The following is a 10,237-nucleotide window of genomic DNA, read 5'->3' on the forward strand; positions in this document are numbered from 1 at the left end:
CCAGGTCTCCCATGCTGAAAAAATGCATTCCTCAGTATATTCCCTTATGTCCATTATAATGCTGTTTTATATACTTGCACCTTCTCTCTGCACTTTGACCCCCTGTGCCATCAGAAGCTACCAGATAACATCTTCCATATATTCTGAAGATACTAAATACTGAAATAATTTGGTGGGGTGCAGCATACATTTTGGCATGATAGACTTTGGGTCACTGAAATGCATAGATTATTATGATAACCAGGCATTGTCTTGGGATAAAATATTTGTAGGGCAGGGTCCCTGTGCTAACTGATATAACCTAATCTCCTGACATTCAAACAGGTCAGGAATAATGGAGGACAGATGGGGGTGATGTTTGAACTAGATTTGTCCGCTGGTAGATTGGCTATGTCCTCTGGACTTCAGTATGTGATATGATTTACTATTAGCTGTGTACAGTGCTGGACATTGTTTCTGAGATAACCACAAATATGGCTGAGTGGGTACTTTTACCTCATATCTGGCTTTGGTTGATTTGATCAGGGTTTGGAGTTCCTTGTTTGGTTTAGCAAAAATGTTTTGGGCATCTCGAGAGTTAGATTTATGTTTGTGTGCAATGAGTTTTTTTTATTGTAGAGCCAATTTATATTTTGATGCCATTATAAGGGATTATTTTCTGAATTTGCCATTGTTTTTATTTCTGAGGGGAACAGCTACATCTATGCAGCTATTTATATGAGCATAGAATTTGGCAGTGAAGGACTTTCCATAAATAGTGAGGTCGTCAAGATGGGTGGGGCTTTTGAATTTAGCCAGGTCATTAGTCAGTTTTAGTGGATTAGTTTTCACTTAATCACTTAGTACCGGGGTATTGGAAGACACTTTAGGCTTCAGTCTTGTGGTGAATGCAATGAACTGGTCTGATTTGACCAAGGAGGAAGTTAGAACTGGTAGAGAGCAAAGGTGCCCAATACTGATAAGGATCAAGTCCAGAATTTTATCATCCCTGGTTAGGATGTGGACTAACTGGTCCAGGGTGTTTAAATTCATGAAGCCCAGAAGTCTCTAGGCACACATGTTGAGGATGGTTCACTATCAGAATGTGGAACAGCACTTAAGCAAAACTGGGATGGTCGAATGCATCTTTTCCAGTTTCTGTAATGCCATTTTGAAAATGTTCAAATGCATTTCAGCAAATGGTAGTATACATTTGCTAATGTGCATTTGATGATCTGGTAGAAGATTGCATTACAGTGGCAATCTGGAAATGTACCCTTTCCCTCACTGTAGTGCCATCTCAGAACTGGAATATATAATTTGCAGGTGGTGTGGGGGGAGCCCCCCTGCAAAACTGTAAAAACTCGTGCTGTAGATGTACAATTCATACACCAGCTTCAGCACAACTTCTTGAGGGTCTGAAGTCAGCTTCTGACATTCCGAATTTGTTCAAATGCAGAAGTCGAGGTGATGATTTTCAACATTCCATACAAGTGACATTGCCAAATTTGGAATGTCAGTACGATCAAGTGAATAGATTTTTTTTTTTACTTTCAACTTTTTGATAGTAAACTGTTGAGGATGTATAATTCTCTGCTTGTGGAGAGGTAGTTGAAGTCTCTAAGGAGAATGGTGGTTGGATTAATACACAGGGACTCCACACTAGTTAGGTAAGAGGTACGGGCCAAAGCAGACAGGGGGGGGGGCTATAGTTAGCTGTGATGTGATAAGGGGTTTTGTTAATGGTAAGTTGGACATGGAGAAGATCCAGATCATTGTCTTGTCTAACAAATCTGAAGATGAAGTGTTTTTTAGGAATATGGGGACTCCACCACCTTTAGTGCCTTTGCCTAATGTAGTGAACCTGAATGAGTGATCAGCATTGAAGCCCACCACTGATGCTATGCTTTCAATGATCTTGAGCCAGGTCTCTGTGATGATGCATATATCAGTGTTTTCCATGGTAAGGAGTACTTGTAGGGAGTGGATTTATGTTTTTGTTAAGGCTCTTAACATTAAGCAGCAGTACCTTAATGTTATCCAGATTTTGTTTAGTAATTTTGGAAGCTTTAGAAGACTAACATTACCTGAAATGACACTATGGAGGTAGACAAGGATTTAGCTAGTATACAAAAGCCTTGGGAGATGAGGTGCAGGCCATCCTTGCAAAGTAGTTGGAATAGAATGATATATATTGTAACCCCTTTGAATGACACCAAAACCTAAGCCAATAATTGAAATCTATAATATTTTGTTTGCATTGCAGCAGCATTCTTGGCGATGATAACATGCTGCTCAAGGCAGGGTTCAGACCTGCCTCAGTCACGTATTCCGAGACTTCTATTATGTCTTCTTCACATAGTCCTAGGAGGTACATCACAACTCATTTACACCCACATGTACTATGACTGTCATATGTTCACTTGTGATACAGAGACTTGAGGGCATGTGTGATGTGGTGAATCCTGGCCCCTGATAGGCAACTGACTGTGACAATCTCTTTGCCCAGCCTGGTGAGTGGCTGGTGAGTAGCACATTGGTGAGGCTCACTATGGAGTCACCTATGATGAGGATATTGGTATGCTGGTGGCTTGCCTTATGGGCTTTTGGACTGAGTCTATATGACTCATAGACATATGTTTCATGGCGGGTGCTGCCTGTGATGTGTGTTCATAGGTTCGTAGGTAATAACAGGAAGAATAAACCTGGGGGGGCTTTTTAAGTTTAGTCATGCCTCCCAAAGGTGGAATCAAACCCTGTACCATCTGTCTGTAAGGTAAACACCTTAACTATTATGTCAACCCCCAAGGTTGAAGTTGCTGATGGTACTTGTTTCTTAGGTTACATTTAGGAGGGCTTTGTGGTTTAGGTAGTTTACTTTTAAGAGCCTCAGTATATGTAGGTGTGGGTTTTTGGCCAGAGTTGTGTGAACGTTGCTTAGTGTTGTTGGATTGTGTAGTACTGGCAACCTGTTTCTTATTTGTTGTGGATTTGTGAGAGAGCTTTGCCTCAAATAACATTGCATAACTATGTATCTCACACACTTGGCTGCTGGTGTAGTTAGTAGGTGGTATTCAGTAAGCATGAGACAACTGCTACATTGTCTCATGTTTACTAACAGCCAATTGCTACATTGTCCCATGTTTACTAACAGACAATTGCTACATTGTCTCATGTTTACTAACAGCCAATTGCTACATTGTCTCATGTTTGCTAACAGCCAATTGCTACATTGTCTCATGTTTACTAACAGCCAATTGCTACATTGTCTCATGTTTGCTAACAGCCAATTGCTACATTGTCTCATGTTTACTAACAGTCAATTGCTACATTGCCTCAGGATGGCCATTTCAACCAGGCTGGCTACAGAAACAGCTGTAAAATGCAAATACATTGTTCCAGGTGCTTACTAATATGAACTGAAAAGGGGGTTGTGCCTATTGGATTGTAGTTGATTTACTGGAAATGCTACTTTGTCTAAAACATACAGCTAAATATACACATGAAGAACATGTAGCCTCATGTGAAACAGGGTCCCTTCAGACAACTATGAAATATATAAAGTATAATATTAATAGCAGGAAACTACAACTTAACCTGTGTAACAAGTACAACCTGCAACTAGCCTGGAACCCTTCTGAAACATGAAGGAACTAGTAAAGTAATTACAACAAAAACTAATTTAGCAGTAGTATCGGAACACTCACTATTAAACAATCATATCAAAGGTCACTTAGCCTGGTATATAGCTAAAGGAGAGAGACTTTGCAAAAGCATATTTATTGACAACAGGCAGTGAAGAAGGAGATGAAAAGAGTTATGGTGTCAGATTATCATAAAGATGAGCATCAGCAGATAGACTTGGATTAAAAATACACAACAGGTCCTTAATGCTGTCTCTAAGGCCAAGAACACTGCATCAATGGGCCCAGACAGTGTCCCAGGATGCCTTCTAAATAGCATGAAACATGGCCTATCAGGGCCTCTGGAATTACTGTTTAACTGTAGCCTCCAAACAGGCTTCATGCCTCATGAATGGAAAAAGGCAACAGTCATCCCTCTGCACAAAGGTGAGCCATCTACAGATCCTGGAAACTACAGACCCATAAGTCTCACTAGTCTTATATGTAAAAACATGGAAAACATTATCTTGGAGATGATCAACAGAGATATAGTTTACCTCCAGATACTGGACCCAACCCAGTTTGGTTTCATCAAGGGTAGATCGTGCCTACTCAACCTGGTGGACTTCTTTGAGAAGGTCACCAAAGCAATGGATGAATGCAAAATCGTTCACACTGTCTACCTTGACCTGGCCAAGGCATTTGACACAATAACCACTCGGGCATTGTTGACAAACTCAAGGTTAGGTACAAACCCATATGTCACACAGTGGATAGCCAACTGGCTCACAGATAGCACCCAGGAAGTTAGAATTGGGGAGACCATTTCTACAAAGTGTCTAATCACAAGTGGAGTCCCTCAGGGATCAGTCCTTGGACTGCTCCTTTTTGGCATTTACTTCTCAGAAGTCAAGGCCAATGTCAGTGGTCTCTGGTTGACTAAATTTGAAGATGATTGCAAATTAGGAGCTGTCATTGAATCTCACACTGACACAAATTTTCTCCAGGAGGGGCTGACACAGACAAACAACTGGTGTCAGAGCCATGGACTAAAACTAAATGCCAAGAAATGCATAATAGTATCCTTTGGGAAGTCATCCATCCCTGGTAACTATCATACTGACAACACACCCTTTAGAGTTGACCCAGTAATTAGGGACTTAGGGACACACATAGATAGTAATCTAGCCTTTGATCATCATGTGTCTACAATGGTGAAGAAATCATTCTATGTTGCACAACTTATAAACAAAGGTATGGCATCTAAGTCCAAGGGAGTCATTGTTCCACTGTAGTCTGCATTCATCAGATCTATCATTGAGAACAATGCCACCTTTGGTATGTACCTAACCAGGCATATCCGACAATTGGAATGTCCACATAGGTTCCTCACTAAAAGAATACAGGGCATAAGTAATATGTCCTATGCACCAGAATTGCCCATTCTAAAGACTTAAACCTTGCCTGTGATATAAATAGGACCTGCTGAAGAGATAGGTATGTATCCCAGAGACTATCCTGTCTATGGAACAGGCCCCCTATCCATGTTAAGCAGAGTTCCTCATTATCCCAATTCAAGTGCAACTTGGACAATTGGATGGGAAACTGATAATTCATCCCTGGTTTGTCACCTGTGTCTAATGGACACAGGTAACCTGTAAATGGTTCATCTCCCAGGCCGATGCTTACACTTATCAAGGGTATCAGAACTTGTCAGAGATTTGGGATGCATGGCTAGGCTTAAAAAGGCCCTTGTGGTTGTTAGCCTAGTAAACACCTATGAACAACTACAACATGGTGGGTGTGAGAACAAGACCCTTAGCTCTGTATCTGACTGGCCTGATACTGCCTTAATGCAAACATAAGCCCTGAACTAGCTTGGCATACACTCATCACATAAGAATAACAACAGTTAGTCCACTTAAATGACAAAATGCAGTGCAAGTATTTACTGTAATTAGTAATATAGGCTTAAAGACCTTAGCTAAATCAGATACAGATTGTTAAAATGAACTTAAAGAAGAACCACACCCACAGACTCAAAAAAAATGTTTATTTCATCATGGTTTGGTGTTTCCTACATTTTAACACCACTCTGGGAATATGGCGTTTGGCATCTTGAAGTAATTCTGATTGTTTAGTCTGCCTGTAGGTATCCCAGAATGCATTGCGTGTCTGTAAAAAGTTACATCATGGAGGCCTCTTTCTTCTTAAAGCTCCTGTCACTGCATTGATCACTGCATTGATTTTACATGCATACACTGCTGTCTTTCAGCCAGTTAGTTTTAAGGAACATTTCATGCCATTCAATAACTACTTAAAACACAAACAGTGCAAATGCCAGAAAACAGACTTTCAAAGTGCTTTTTACTCCTGCTTCTTTTTAGAATGGCTAAACTGCATTTTTTTGTGAAGCCTGAATTGTACTGCTTTGACCCATCTCCCTTCACACCTAACTTCCCTAGCTGTCAAAGTGCTAAGGGTAATTTGAGCTGTTACCTGCTGTAATTGACATCTCACAGCAGGAGACTTGACTCGTACTGTTTCCATGTTCTAGCCTTTACTTTCTGTATTGGTAGGAGAAGGATCAGGGAGCTGTGACATCACAGCATAGGTGGGATTTTAGGACAGTCATGGTGATGTCAGTTTGGGGAGGCAACTGGCCAGAAAAGTACCTGTATTCAGTGGCCTTGATGACATCAATGAATTGGAGACTTTTCCAGGGCGGGATAAAAGTTTTTTGAAAGTGAAACCACCGCAGTGCAGTAAGGTACTGTTCTAGTGGAGAGAAACAGTCAATTTAAAATATTTTAAATGCTGTGTTGTTGTTTATTTATAGCAGAGACAATAAATAAGAAGAAAATCGACAGAGAAGTTGAGCATTTAATAACAGAATCCTGCTGTTTCCTTTAAAAATAGACCAAGAAATGAAAAATCTTCACTTATTTCTGAATATAAAGGAATTGCCACAAACCTGCAGTAGTTTAAAACTCATTGCAAGCCTTGATGTTATTCTGAGCTCCATAATATAGGGATGATTAGGCTGGAGGCTTGAGTGTAAATGGACATGATCTTTCTTTGGTCAATACCTTGAGCCTGATGAACATTAAGGCTAATTTTCATGCTGAGATCTCTCATAAAAAGGCATCATTCCTGTACAAAGAGCTCTCATCTGCCTCAAATTGCCCACCTGCACTATTTCTCTTGGTGTAGAGACTGAATAACTCAGCTTGTCTCACTACACAAAGGAATTTTTTTTTTAGCATTTTCACTACTAAGCTTTATCCTATGGCCCTCCACCCCAGTACACCATGTACCTTCCAGGTCTGCCAGATTGTCCATATCACTGGACCCTGATTTAGCTGAGGCTGGTCACAGAAACTAAGGGAGAACTGAAGGTCTTGGCCACCACAATCAGCCAGGGAGATTTTTACTTTAGTCCTGACCTGTTGCTCCTTCCTCCCATTGCAGCCTTTGTGATTGCATCCTAAGGGCAGATATGCAATGGGGGGATGTGGCATATTTCTGTGCCTCCACAGCAGCTCAGCCAGGCCCAACAATCTTTTCCCTCTTTGGACAGATTCCTCCTGGTCAATGCCCTCTTCCCTCAGTTCAACATCTCCAGACTCTACCAGGGATCACTGCATGGAATGCACGTGTAACTGCTCACCTCCCAAGATGAACATAGCTATCCCTCCCCTACCACTCCATCAGTTATGTCTGTCACTAATCAAACCAACCATAGGGCACTTTCTGAGTGAGAAATCCAAATTAGCTGATTGATTCTTTGTAAGCAAGATTGTATCACATTAGAAAGTATCTTCCTCCAAAATAAAATCAAAGAGAGACTGCTTAATCTAGAATAAGATTCTGCCTTGGACTTGAAGTTAATTTCAGATGTCAGATAACAGTGGTCTCATCTCTGTTATTTCAAGTATGCAACCTGTCACCTGCAGGGTAGACCCATTTATTTTATTTTTTTATTTTATTTAACATTTGTTAGCCAGTGAAGTGAGTTGTCAACTCATCCTTTCATCTTTCACTAGTGGTGTCCTTCCAGCTGTTTTGAAACAGACGTCAATGAACCTAATTCTAAAAAAATCAACACTTGAGTCAGACTGCCTTGATAATTACTAGCCAGTCTCTAATCATACTTTTATGTACAGTACTATTGAGAACATTGTTTACTCACAATTTGATTTGATTCTAAAGGATTACCACATTGCATGCCCTTTTCCAGGCTGCCTTCCATACCAGACATAGTTCTGAAATTGTCCTCACTAGAATTATGAATTACCTTCTCATGGCCAAAGGTCAACATTGTTATTCCTTTTTTTGTCCTTCTTGCGCTCTCTTTCCAGTGTTTCCTATGTCAGGCTACAAAATGGTATTTGATTTTCCTCAGACTTAGTGTGGGCCTGCAGGTACAGCCCTGGACTTGTTTGTCTCCTGCCTTTCTAGACATACTCATCAGGTAGATTCCAGCAGTCACTCTTTTCCCAATTACTGTGTCACCCCTGGCATCCTACAGAGATCAATTTTGAGGCCTTTATTGTTTTCTGTATATATGCTTCCCTACGGTGAGCTCATTAATACGAGAGGCATCTGGAGCATGTCTCCCCGGGCCTCCGCTGAAAACAGGCTCTGTGGAACCTAGTCGGACTTTCCCGGTCAACAAATGTTAAATAAATAAAAAATAAATAAAAATTAATACGAGAGGTCCGCAATATCATTCTCATCCTTCCTCAGGACAGTTTTGCCTTTTATGGATTCATTAGGTAAAGACTTGAGCAGCAACCAAAACTGAATGATCTGTAACCATCTGAGACTTAACACCTCAAAGACCATAGCTATGGCTGCTTTCACCACCCTTAGTCAAGCAAACTTCCTGGTTTTAAATTCCACTATTGATAGTGGTAGTGATACACTGGAGTTTGTTGAGAAGGTTAGGAATCCCGCTATTAAGAACAGATTCAAACTCAAAGACCATGTGTCTTCTGTTTTCCAACCTTCTTATTTCCATAGGTTCATAGGTTGGTACTAGACTATCGGCCCTAGGGCCTACACAAGCCTAGCCATAACAATTCCCTGGCTATGTCTTCCCACACTATTTACTTCCCTGGACCCCTGTCTAGCAGGATGACTGACGTGATCCCCGGGGTGAATTTCCTTTCTCCCATCCAGTCATCAAGGTTCCTTTTGAAGAGGGCCAAAGAGGACCAAAGAGGCTTGACATGTATGGGCAGTCTATTCCAGAGTCTGGGGAGTCTCTGGGTCAGGAACCTATCCCTCCAGCATGTTTTGTTTATTGTGATGACAAGATTTAGATCCCTGGAATGTGTGGCTCTGAGGGATTGGGATTTCTTTAAGTGTAGCATGTCCAACAGCTCTGGGTTTGACATGGCCTTGTATGTTAAGCAGAGATTGTCTCGGAGTAGACAATATGCGACAGAGTATAGCTGGAGTTTTTTAAGGCGGTCAGCATAGGGCATCTGCTTTAGGCCTGTGATTCTTTTAGTGAGGTATTTCTGCGGCCTTTCCAGTTGTTGCAGATGTCTTGAGAGGTACATACCAAATGGGGCATTGTATTCTATAATGGGTCTAATGAGGGATGAGTACAGTGGGACAATGACCTCCTTTTTTCTGGATGAAAAGCCCTTAGTGATGAGGTGTGCCACACAGAAGGATTTCCTGACTGTTGTGGTGATGTGGTTATTGAAGGTGAGACCACTGTCCACCTATGTCCCTAAGTCTCTTATCACTCTTTCGGTGTTTAGTGTACTGCCACCTATGTGATAATTCACGGGTACATGTTTTTTCCCAAAGGGGATAACTATACATTTCTTGGCATTGAGCTTGAGCCCATGGCTCTGGCACCAAACATCTGTTTTTGTAAGGCCCTTTTGTAGAGTATCCACATAATTTGGGGATTCAATAATGGCTCCCAGTTTGCAGTCATCTGCAAACTTTGTTAGCCAGAGTCCCTTAGTGTTGGCCTGTACTTCAGAGAAGTAGATGCCAAACAAGAGAGGTCCCAGGGCTGAACCCTGAAGTACTCCACTTGTCACTTGTCTGGAGCTGGATTTGGAGTCAGCTACTTTTACAGTATGGGTTCTGTCAGTAAGCCAGTTGGCAACCCATCGAGTGACATAGGGATTAATGCCCAGCTTAGTAAGTTTATCTATGATTCCAGAGTGGGGGATGGTGTCAAAGACCTTGGCGAGGTCCAGATAGGCTGTGTGAACTGCCTTACCCTCATCCACAGCTCTGGAGACTGATTTGAAGAAGTCAGTAAGGTTCAGGAGACAAGATCGGCCCTTCACGAACCCAAACTGGGTGGGGTCCAGTGTTTTAAGGTTGCCAATGTCTTTGTTTATAAGTTCCATGATAATACGTTCCATGGCCTTGCAGATCAGGCTCATCAGACTGATGGGGCAGTAGTTCCCGGGATCCAAGGTGGATCCCCCCTTGTGGAGTGCGATAACTGTAGCTGTGCGCCACTCAGTGGACACGAAGCCTGAGGTGAGGGTATGATTAAACATGACACTTAGGTGAGGTGCCAGTTCATTTTGTAGGTCATGTAGTACACAGCCCGGGATGTCATCTGGTCCCATGGATGCTGTATTCTTAGCTTT

Source organism: Protopterus annectens, chromosome 2.part2, assembly GCF_019279795.1.
Source record: "Protopterus annectens isolate FY-2018-M chromosome 2.part2, PAN1.0, whole genome shotgun sequence".
Classification (NCBI taxonomy): domain Eukaryota; kingdom Metazoa; phylum Chordata; order Ceratodontiformes; family Protopteridae; genus Protopterus; species Protopterus annectens.